Source organism: Mus caroli, unplaced genomic scaffold, assembly GCF_978045245.1.
Source record: "Mus caroli unplaced genomic scaffold, Mus_caroli_1 scaffold_6, whole genome shotgun sequence".
NCBI lineage: Eukaryota > Metazoa > Chordata > Mammalia > Rodentia > Muridae > Mus > Mus caroli.
The window spans coordinates 66,037,959-66,050,210 of NW_028227261.1; positions in this window are offsets into that span (position 1 = coordinate 66,037,959).

The window sequence follows — 12,252 nt, forward strand, 5'->3', positions numbered from 1 at the left end:
AACAATAAGAGCCTAGTAAATCATTATAAAGCAGGAAAAAAAGACTCTTTCTATTACCATAGAGTTCTTCTTATGTCTGAGTCTCTCTCAAAATGACGCTCAGCTTATCAGTTTAGTTGACCGGGTTGTGGCCACTCTGCAGCCCTTAGAGCTTTCCTTGTGTGGCACAGTGTGTTCCTTACAAGGAATTAAGCCGAGAGAATTCTGTCTAACGGCAGTAAAAGGCAGAAGTGAGAATTTAGCTGACTCTACCACCACGCCGTTTTATCTTGAAGCTTCTGGGAAATTTTAGTTGCTTTGTGAAGGTGTTGTGGAAAAAAAGACAAGTTGCCTCCGGGGTTGCTAACTTCGCCGATTTTCTTTCCGTTTGAAGAACACAACCAACAAGCAGCCACTAGGTGTCCTCAGCATCAAACTAATCCTCACTTCGGCACTTTCAGAGGCGAATTCGCAGGGACACGGGACTCAGGAGCTCCAGGGAATAAATAGATCAAAACCCCGTGCACTCAGCACGGCTCTCTGAGTGAAAAGAAGTTCCCGGCAACAGCATCCGAAACTTCGGATCTCAGATTTTAGTACGGAAAGGCCGGATGGTGGGGTGGAGAACCCTCCTACGCTGAACCAGAACGAGAGAGGTCAATTTGAAGCCGCCCTGCCTCGCAGCAACTTCAAATGCGCAGAGAATATGCTCTGGGTTTTAGCTGCTTTTGTTTTCTTTACGGCATTTGCAAATAAGAAGCCATTGTTCGGCTAAGCCTGTTCATTCGTTTTTTCACGAGAAGACAGTAATATTACTGAGTCCGCAGGCAAAGTCGCCCGACTCCATCCCGACTCTCATCCATCCGGACGCTCCTCTGCTTGTCTTTTCCAGTCGCCCCCCCCCCGCCTTCGCCCCCCATCTTTCCCTCCTCTATTTCTTCTAAACGGTATTTAAATCTACCACCTTGATACACATAGTGCGCTTTCCTGGTTAAAATATGAATACTTACATATTCAGTGGAAATAGTATTTCTTTACTTTGGAAAGTCAATAAAAGAGGAAAGAAAAGGAAGAAGTGCTAGAGAGATGGCTCAGTTGTTGAGTGCTTACTGCTCTGTCAGAGGACCTGGGTCCTATTTCCAGCACCCACATGGCAGATCACCACTACCTGTAACTCAACTTCCAGGGGAACAAAGGACCTCATCTGTCCTCCACGGCCTCTTGTACATATGCATACACTCAGGCACGTATACATAAAATAACTAAATATTTAAAAATGAATAGGAGGAGGAAAAGGGTGGGGGTGAGAAAGCAAGCAGGTAACTGCCCAAGTCGATCCAAAAGGTGTGGACCATAAGGTCACATGGTGGGAACCGGTGGCCGGCCGGCCCGGAGCTGCAGAAGGCATTTCCCTTCATCTTTCCTGCCTCCGACTCCGGATTCTTTATCATGTTTCAGGAATTTCTAATCTCACCACAGCCAGATGACTCACAGCGGCTGACTGGCTGTCTAGGCTTCTACCTAACACCTGTAAAGATAAACCCTGGTTAAAACAGCCCTCATTGCAGGGTGGCCTTTGCAGATGGCCAGGGGGATTTTCAGAGTTGAGTTCAATTTTTCCCCTCAAAGGCTCGCAGACCTTGATCTTAATTTCAGACATATTTGTGTCTGACAGCCAGAGGCTAGCTACACACCAGGAATAACCTCCCATGGACCAGACCTGCTTCTGCTCGGGGAGGGGAACACAGGAGTACAGTAGTCCTTATTTGGGACCACAAAGGGTTTTGGTTTGCAAACTACTCAGACCAGCTCTCTTCCGACTCACTTCACTGCCCCAAGCTGCCTTGTAGGGGCATGTCATTTTCTCTCTCTGCCTCAAGATCAACTGCGAGGTTCTTTCTAACTAATGTCTCTCCGTGCAAGGCATACAGAAACAGTGGGCCATACGGTCAGATTCAAAATATAAATGTTAAATAGTGTCCTTCCAGGCCAAGTGATAAAGAAAATAATCAAGGAGCCATATTTCGGAAGGCTTATATAGGAATAAATCCTTATATAGAGAGATAAATCATACATAAGCAGATAATTATAGGTCAACTCTTATTTATAAGACAATACTTAACATTGAGCTTTTAAAATACACTTAATCTCTTCCAGGAGTTCTATAAGCATTAGTTAATTTGATGTTTTCAACAAGCTCATAAGGTACATATAATTATAAAACTGATGACCATGGAGGTATAAATTTTTCTTTAAAAAATATATATATATATATATATATATATATATCTTCTGTTATAATTTGAACATCGCTCTGAGCATGCCAGAGAGCCTGGAAGATCTGTGAATTGAAAAAAAAGAAAAACTAAAGGAGAACTTGTGTGTGTGTGTGTGTGTGTGTGTGTGTGTGTGTGTGTGTGTGTGTGTGTGTGCTTGTACACAGATGACTAAAGTATTTGTATGCTTCTGTGTGGAGGCCAGAGGACACCCTCCGGTCATGCACCTGAGGTACATTTCTCAGGTACCACCCACATTTTCCACCTTTTTAAAACATAAACAACGTCTCTCACTGGCCTTGTCAAGGAAGTAAGGCTGAGTCCTAGCAATCTATCTGAGCTGTCGCCAACCCCCATCCCCACGTTTATTTTTAAGTGGGTTCTGGGAGTTCATGCAAGACCTGGTGCTGGCAAAGTGAGAACTTTACAGGTTGAGTTCTTCACTCAACCATAATTCAAATTCAAAACTGAAAATTAAACCCTTGAAAATAATTCTGAAGTTTAAAATTACCAGTGTGTGTCCAAATAAAGGAAACAGGCTTGTTGATATCTCTCTGTGTGTCTCTCTCTCCCTTCCTTCCTTTCATTCCATCTTTCTATTTCAGAAGATTATACTTGTTCTATTCCAGTACGTTTCATTTCCTGGTCTTCCTAAAGCACAATGCTAGAGGGCAGAGACTCAAGAATTTAAAGGCATTTCCTGGGCTAGACTGACCTACTGCTGGAACTAGTCATGCCAGTACCAGGGAAGCCAAGCGTGGATATTTAACATCTAGAAACTGGACTGGCCACATATGAATCCCAGGGAGACTGTGTGAAACGCCAATGGAATAGCAGAAAACTGGCTCTCAGAGATTGTCTGAAATGCTGTTTTATTCTCGAGGGATTGTGACTTCGATGCCCCTCAGAGTATGAACCAGGGTCACCTGCTAATCAGAGGTGCATTAACCATCAGCAACGAGATAGAAAAAAATTTGGGCATGAGTATAAATCATACTTAATACCTCATCATAAAAGTGAAAGATTTCATACCTCTCACAAAATAGATGTGCAGCATGGATTAGAACTAAATCAATTAGTCCTCTTGACAAACAGTTCAGAAAACATGGGTTTACTTCATCAGGGTCCTGATTGGTGTCTACAATCTCCTCCTATAATAAAAGGTGGTTTCCCAGAGTGCATTGTGAGTGTCTTCCTCCCCAGCTGGGGTCTAACTTCCCCAAAGGTGAGGTTCCTCTCCAATCGCTGGTTGACGTGACTTGCTAGGATGCATCTGATGGTCAATATCTGTTGAATGACTAAGACACACTCATCCAACACAGTGGGAAACGGTGTTAATTTTGTCTGGGAATTTCTCAGCACCACAAGTTCAGAGGCTGTAAGAGCCAGAGCCAGTTCTCTGCCCTTGGCCACCTGGTTTCTGCTACCAAGGTAGTATTCTTTATTCAGCCTGAAGCACCACTGCCCAGGGAAGATGGGGAAGTTCTTTCTTTCGGTTTTTCTTCATAAGCTTCTGAATCATTTGGACAGATTTTTCACACACACACACACACACACACACACACACACACACACACACACACACACACAAATGTTCCATCAATACCTTGGTTAGCAATACCTTAAATATGCATTTATACATTACACATGCATATGGATCCAAAAGTGAACACATTTCACCATTCTCTTCTCATTCCTGAGAATGATATTCCTCTTTATTTTCTTAACTTTTTTCCCAAGATTCAGTAAAAATTTGTAACTTTCTTCATAATTATATTTTTAAGCTGATTTCTAACAACATGCTTTGTTTTTTGAAGTTGCTGTTCAATGTGGGATATCTATCTCCCCACTCTCCTCTTCTCTTCTCTTCTCTTCTCTTCTCTTCTCTTCTCTTCTCTTCTCTTCTCTTCTCTTCTCTTCTCTTCTCTTCTCTTCTCTTCTCTTCTCTTCTCTTCTCTTCCCTTCCCTTCCCTTCCCTTCCCTTCCCTTCCCTTCCCTTCCCTTCTCTTTCTTCTCTTCTCTTCTCTTCTCTTCTCTTCTCTTCTCTTCTCTTCTCTTCTCTTCTCTTCTCTCTCTCTCTCTCTCTCTCTCTCTCTCTCTCTCTCTCTCTCTCTCTCTCTCTCCCTCTCTCTCTCTCTTAATTTAACTGAATGCTCTGTCAGTCAACTTAGATCTCCCTCTATTCCCTTCTTTTCTACCTTTTGGTATAGAGCAATCAGCCGAAAGCTGTTCGTTTTCTGTGCATTTTCACCCTCACTGTTTTTAGGTTTTTTAAATTTTACCTTGGGAATAGTTTCACAGTGTTGACAACTAGTTACCTTATCTTCTTTTTCCTCCCCTTAGTTGTTTTAGGTTTCACTTCTTATTACTACCAACAGAATGAACTTCTCTTAATTAAATTATTATTAGAGAAGACATTTAGAAATGAAACAGAATACGGACACAAAATTGTGAAGGCACCGCCTCTCTGTTGGGGCACTGCCAGCTGGAGATTTAGGGATTAACTGTTCTGAATGCTGGCATTATTGAGGAAAAAGTAAAAATCATAAGTTTCCTTGTTACTCAGTGAACTTCTGCTCATATTAAGTTAGAACCAAGGCAAAGAAGAAAAGTGAAATAATAAATGTGAACAAAAATCAGTGATTAAAACAACAACAAAAAAATCTCTCCATGGCCATCATAACTTAGGACACATGTGCATTCGTAGGCCTGCATCCCAGCGCGAGTACCCAGAAGCTGAGCTGGAGAGAATGCCAGCTTAAGACCCTCTGGCATACATAGTAAGACTCTTGTCTCAGAAAAGCAAGGGCTAGGGTTCTAGCTCAGTAGAAGGACACTTGCTTATCATGCTTAAGGTCCTGATTTCAAGGCTGAGGACCCAGCACTTCATGAAGAGAAGAATGAGGAATGGAGGGGAGGGGAGGGGAGGGGAGGGGAGGGGAGGGGAGGGGAGGGGAGGGGAGGGGAGGGGAGAGTGGGGGAGAGTGGAGGGGAGAGTGGGGGAGAGTGGGGGAGAGTGGAGGAGAGTGGAGGAGAGTGGAGGAAAGGAGGTCACTTTACTTCCTTAGCTGTAGGTGTCTTGGTCTCCCTTATATAAGAACCTTAATCACTAAGCCAATGCCACTCACCAGAGGCATTGACTTTTAATCACTAGATAGCTTCCTACAATCCCTGTACTCTTTTAGACCTTGAAAATCAAATGAATCAATACAACTGGCAGGAAATTGTAGATATCAGCTCTGCTACTGTACTTGAAATAAGAGCCAAGAGTGTGGCTGATCACAATCTATGTGTCCTTTAAAACTAAACAGGGGTTTCCTACACTCATGACTCCAAGCTCCAGGCCACCTGCCTATTCTTCATTGGAGTCAGAGCTACAGAGGACAGAACCCCTTGCTACCGTCTTTCCTGAGACTGCCGAATCCAAAAATGGCCTTTTGCCTTCTGGTTGAAGACGATCCACTCAATCTCAGGGACACGGAGGCAATGGAAGCTTCGCTACCCTGCTTGCCCACTGTCTGCATGCACCTAACCCTGGCTATGGATAGTGTGAGCAAGAGGAATTTGTGAAATGCTCCCAAGCCTTTGCTCAGGGGTGAAAAGTTTTCCTTAAGAAATTTGAAATCCTGAGCAGGAAGTCAGGCAAGACAGGGACAGGGGATTTAATTTATTCCTCTCGGAAATCCTGGAACCACTCATCCGATGTATGTAATTAAATGTGGCTCTTTTTTATTAATACTACAGGATATTGTCAAAGAGAAATACAAGTGCTTTCTGGAACCTGGCCATCATTGCCCAACTCCCCCCCATAGTCCAGTTATGATCATCCAAATATGAGAAATAAGGAGTGAGCAAAAATGAACAAAAACATGGGAGAAAAAAATAAAAAACAACATTCAGGAATTAAACATTTTACTGTCAACATTAAAACCTGACTAGGTGATGAAAGCAAATTAAGATGAAACTGGCCAGCCTAGGCATTCCTAAGAACAATCAGAGACTGAAAGACATGAAGGAGAGAGAATCACAACAGCTCAGGAGGAGATGTCGCAGGCAGGAGGACGGTTTTCAGAGACTGCCTTCATCCATAAGTTCCTCCTGGATAGCCTTAAATTTAAACAAAGACTTGATGCACTGGGCAACAGATGCTAAGAACACCTGCTGTGTGAGTACCGGGCTCCTCCCACTAGAGACAGACTTTATTTTAAGAAATGTGCCTTTCTCTTTCCCCAGTAAGGAAGAGAATTTAGAAAGGAGGAGGTAAATTGAAGGAGAAAGTGTGATCCACCATAAGTTTAATCTTTAAATCACCATGTATATTGGCAATGAAAACCCTTACAGAGACCTATGGACTAGAAGCAAAATCTGTATTGCTCGTGTGTCCTTTAGTGCATGAATTCCGAGCCCATTAAAAAAATTTAAATTGTTTTCTTTAAACAGAAAGAAATTTAAGCAGATTCAGAATCAAAAGCAATCACAGATTTGAGTTTGGGCCACTCAACTAGAAATCACTATGCCTTAGGTGGCAGAATAGGAACAGACCTGAATGAAAGATGTAATATTAATGTAATTTTTACAAGGTTATACAATTTCAGTAATATTTTGACAAGCTGAATAAAGAAAACGTGAACTTGACTAAGAAAAAATAGGAACACTTGAAATCTTTTTTCTCAGTTTAGTTCATCTCTTATTTTAAGCTAAAATATAGTTATATCACTTTGTCCCTCCTGTCCTTCTTCCAGCCCCTCCCTTCTCCCTCTTAAATTCATAACCTTTTAATCTTCAATTAACATTGTTTTATATATATATGTATATGTGTATATATATATCCATATATATATATATGGATAAATATCTCAATACAACCTGCTGAGTCTGGTTAGTGTTGTATGTGAGTGTGTGAGTGCGTATGTGTGTTTCTGCTGATGTATCTTTTAAATGAAAAGGAAATCTCACTTTTTAATCTTTCACGTTCAAACGTATTCCAGTAAGCAATAAATCAACTGGCTATTTGTCCTTTTAATGCTTTGCTGACTTATCAAAGCTATACCCTTGTTAGCTTTTATGAGGCTTATCATCTGAAGGCAGCCTCCACAGTTAGAAGCTCATAAATTGTTAGTTGCTTGTCTGAATGTGTAGCAGCTGACGGGGGAGCATTCACGGATCCCTTCTCCCTCCTCACCCAGCCAGGTGAGTATCCTGTGTCCCCTGGAGCCACCCTGTAGCTTGGAAACCATTCTGTTGATGTGCTCAGTGCAAGGCATCTGGAAAGGATCTTCCAACGTGGCTTGGGAGAAGCGCAGCAAGCATCTGCTTATGCCAGTCACATGCAGAAGTCACCAAGCCTACCTTCCTGTGTGCTCTGAAGACAGGTGTAGATATTGATATTTGTTTTCTACTTATATCAAGACATTTCAAATACACTGTCAGATCTCACATATCTGGGATTCAGGACCCATCAATTTTGGAAGTTCAAACATTTGCTAAAAATTAAATGTTTTATACTGGGTTCTTTTTCTAAATCTGTTTTAAAATTATGTAGTAAAGGACCGGTAGAGGTGCTTCATAGTTCCTGACAAAGGAAAAGTTTTCATATACCTCAAAATTGTTTTGTAGCTCAATGTGGATATGAGGATATGTATGACAATAGAGGACAGAGGGATAATAGCTAATTTAGATATAGATGATAATTTTTGGGAAAAGGCAGATATAAAATGTTGACTTTGTGTAGAATAAATATTGCCCTCAAATTTCTTTCCAGGTCTAAAACCTGATATGTCTGATTATCTCAGAATTGATCAGTCTCCTGGAACCCAAAATTGTCTAATAAATTCATGTTAGTTCATCCATGGCCATTTTAAAGTATAGCTGGAAAAAAATTTTCCCTGGCCGAGATATAATGCTGTCATTCACACCTTTGACTGGCAGAAGGACTCAAACTGAACTCTTAGAAGTCGCTATCACTATAACAAAGCACAACACATGGAGCTCAAGTGGGCAAGCTAGCAACAAAAGCAGAAACGTACAGGTGACACGATGTTAGTGTGATGACCACAGAGTCGGTCCAGATGTCTGAAAGTAAGAAAGCCAATGCTGCTGGTCCACTTAGAGGCTTGGAGAGTGAATCCACCTCTGGCCAATCCAAAGCGCAATGCGTGTACTTAGATGCTGATTACTGGTCTACCCCATCAAATATGGAAATCTTCTCTTCACTTTCCTGAGTGACTGCAGGCTTGCATTTCCCCTCATCTTCATTTGGGCATATGGTCCCCGCACCATCAAAGGGAAGAAAGGAGGGGAGGAAAAGATGAGAAAAGAAAAGAGCAGAAGGGCAGAGGAGAGGAGAGAGATTGTGGGGTAAGGGAGGAAGGAAGAAGATGAGGAGGAAGAGAAACCAGCGTGTGAATAAGAACAAAGTGTTATGCAGGCAGCATCTCGGCAGCAGCGTGTAATTTGTCACTTCCTGTGCTATGTTATCCTGAAAACAGTTTGGGATGGTTACAATAAGCAAAGCCCATGCCAGCCTCTGAGGGAACAGATGTGTGAGAAAGGAAGAAAGGTTGTTGGGCTAAGCCACTCAGATATTTAAGTGTTTGTTACTGGCACAAACCCCAGCCTGTGCTTCCTGTTGTGAGATACAACCCAGAATTAAACATCGCTGATTCTGAACTGAGGCAGCACCCTCTGAGAGTCAGGATGCTCTTGCAACTCATCAGAGGCTGGAGGTTGACTCAGTGCCGTAGAGTTAGAGCAAAGAGAACTAGGAAGCGAGGGCACCGTGAGACACTTATAAAAGAATGATGGACAGTTGCTGCATCTACGGATCTCTCTGTACAGCAAATCTTATTGTCAAACACCACAGCACATTCACTCAAGCACTCGGTGTTTAGGATGTAGCATCTGTATACACTAAGATCCCAAGTAAATTGTACTTATTTCTCTTTTTCCATTCACAATCAGTTTTTTCCAAATGAGTGGGTTTTTTTTTTCTGTTTTAATTACAAACCATCTTCATCATCTACTTTGAAGCTAAAGAAAAAAATTCCTGTATTCCTTGACCAGTACTTTTTGTTGTTACAGATGACAGAGTGGACTCCATCATAGTGTACAATGGCAGTTGTGGTGGTGTTATCCAGTAGTCTCAGAGAAATGACCTGGCCTCTGGATCTTCATCTGTAGCACAAACTCCAAATGAAAAAACAGCCATTTGCTTATTGCTTGGGAATTACTGCTACTAAACACCTGCTCAGACTTCAGTGGGCAGCACATAAAGCTGGGACCATGCACGTGCAGTAGAGTTACTTCTGTATGGTATTGTCAGAGATGAACATACAGACAAAATCTTCATAAAAGAATGGAGAGAGCCTCTGGTGTTTCTTACCTAATGCTGAACTTTTATCGAAGAATTTTTCTTTCCAACTTGCTATTTCAAATAAATGTTAGCCGTACAGTGTCTTCTCTTCCCCTTCAGGATATGCAAACCACAGAATTCCGATGACTCATCCCAAAATAGCTTATGATGTGCCAGAGGCGGAAGGGCACACTGTGGGGTTCTTTAAGACTTCCTGCCAAACTGAAAAATAAAATAATTGAGACACTGAGCATATGAAGTTATTTGGGACTAATTGCGAGGAATAATGAGAATCTAATCCTTTGTAGTTCTCAGCTTAGCAACAGCTTGCCTAACATGTCCAGTTGCATCCTGTTTGCTGTACATGTGACTCCTCAAAATAATAATAATCCAACACTGACAGTCAAATGCTTTCATCGTCGAAACGGCTACCATTTGTACATTTTTAGACTTTTTGGAAGAACTGTAACGAAAAGAAATTATGAAATACACATACTGTTGTGTATGTCTTTAAAATAAATAGCCAGGATCTAATGTATGGAGTTACAAATCTGCATAAACCATTGTACTGGCTAGTTTTTATATCATCTTGATAACAACTGGAGTCACTGGGAAGGAGGGAACCTTGGTTAAGAAAGTACTCCAACCACACTGACCTGTGTGCATTTTCCTGTTTGAGATTGGTGTAGGAGCTCACTGTGGGTGGTACAATCCCTGGGCAAAGGGTGTATGGGGTGGGGATGGGAGGGAATGGACCGATATTCTGGTACTCTAAGAGTAGAGTAAGCAAGCCAGTAAGCAGCACTCTACTATGGCCTCTGCATCAATCCCTTACTCCGATTCCCTGGGTTGTATATTACCAGTTGTAAATTGAATCAAACTCTTTCCTTGTTGCTTGTGGACATAGTGTTTCATCACAGCAATAGGAAACAGAAGGGCAGCGAGTCCATTCACAAAACAACTGTGCTGGCTTCCCAGGCCCCAGGGTCCTGACTTCCCATAAGCAACTTAAGGGTGGTAGTAATATTACCTAGGCCTAGGAACTTTAAAAGGATTGGATTAAAGGGGTCTGCAACAAAAGGCTGCTGTTCAAAAAATGAACCCTCTTGTGTAGTCTCACCGACGATACCTCTGGAGGCTAAAGCCATTGAGTAAGCCTGCAGTGGTCGCCTTCCTACAAGTGCAGCGCTGGAGCAGACTGCTGTATTGCTGTAGCTTTAAACACAGGCTCCAGAGTCAGTCAGAGCAAACTGCAGGGCCACTGTCCAATTTCTCATCTGCACAGCCACCAGAAAGTCACCTAGACTTTGAACCTCATTTTTTAACTGAAATAAAAGATAATAAGTAATAACAATGATTAATTAATAATAATAATGCCTTCTTAGAGAGTCCTGGCACCTTAAATGCAATAATCTGCTGTAAAGACAAGTCAGTAAATAGTTCTGCAATGCAATAAAACTGGAAGGTTCTGGTTTCAGCAAAAACAAATATTAAAGCAAAATACATGTCAACAATGCCAGGTTTTACAATCCTTATCCCTGAAAGCAGCCTAACTTAGAAAATAAACAACTGAAAAGTTTGTTTGATGTAGTTTACATGGGATCAAAATATTTGTGCAGATCTTTCCAGATCAAAATATAGGTCTTCTTGAAACAAATTTATTTGCCATGTTTCCTCTTTCTTATAGAGGAAGGATAGAAGCAAACAACTTAAAAATATCTCAAACAACCACTCTGTTCTCAAAAGCCACTTGGAGCTTGAAAAGACTGTCCACACTGAGGAAAACTGGGAGCAGGCAAGGTCATCCTTCCCAGGGAAGAGGACTCCAGCTGCCTGTTCAGTGTCAAATAAATGGTCAGCCCTGAAAGCATGCATACATGTAACAATCTGTGTACACTCAACAGGTTATATTTGTAAATATATATGTACATATGAATACATATATGCATACATCACAGTCAGTGGAAAAGGAGGCCATGGATTTGAATAAGAGCTTTGGGAGATATATGGGAGGGTTAGGACAGAGGAAAGAGAAAGGAGAAGAGATATAATTAAATGAAAATTTAAAAAACAAAAAAGACTCCAAATACCCAGATCCTTGGCATTTATCCATCTCCGCTTCAGGGTCTGCCTCCAGATCCCAGGCCATCTACAGTGAAGATGCCACACCTCTGCCATGTATAAAATGAGTATAATAATGCTACCTTACTATACACTAGATGGAAATAGTATGGTTTTGATCAATAAAATATAAGCTATCCTCATTTTAATTTTATTTTAAAATTTATAGCACTTTGACTAATTCATGCAAAATTCTGAAACAGGTATCTGAAAAGAAACAAAAATTCTTTCTTTCTTCCTTCTTCCTCCCTTCCTTCCTTTTCTTTCTTTCTTTCTTTCTTTCTTTCTTTCTTTCTTTCTTTCTTTCTTTCTTTCTTTCTTTCTCTTTCTCTCTCTCTCTCTCTCTCTTTCTCTGTCTCTCCCTTTCTTTCTTTCTCTCTCTCTCTCTTTCTCTGTCTCTCCCTTTCTTTCTTTCTTTCTTTCTTTCTTTCTTTCTTTCTTTCTTTCTTTCTTTCTTTCTTAATTTCTTTCATACCCAAAGATATAGAGAATGTCAAGAAGTAATGAATGCAAAACTTTCAAATC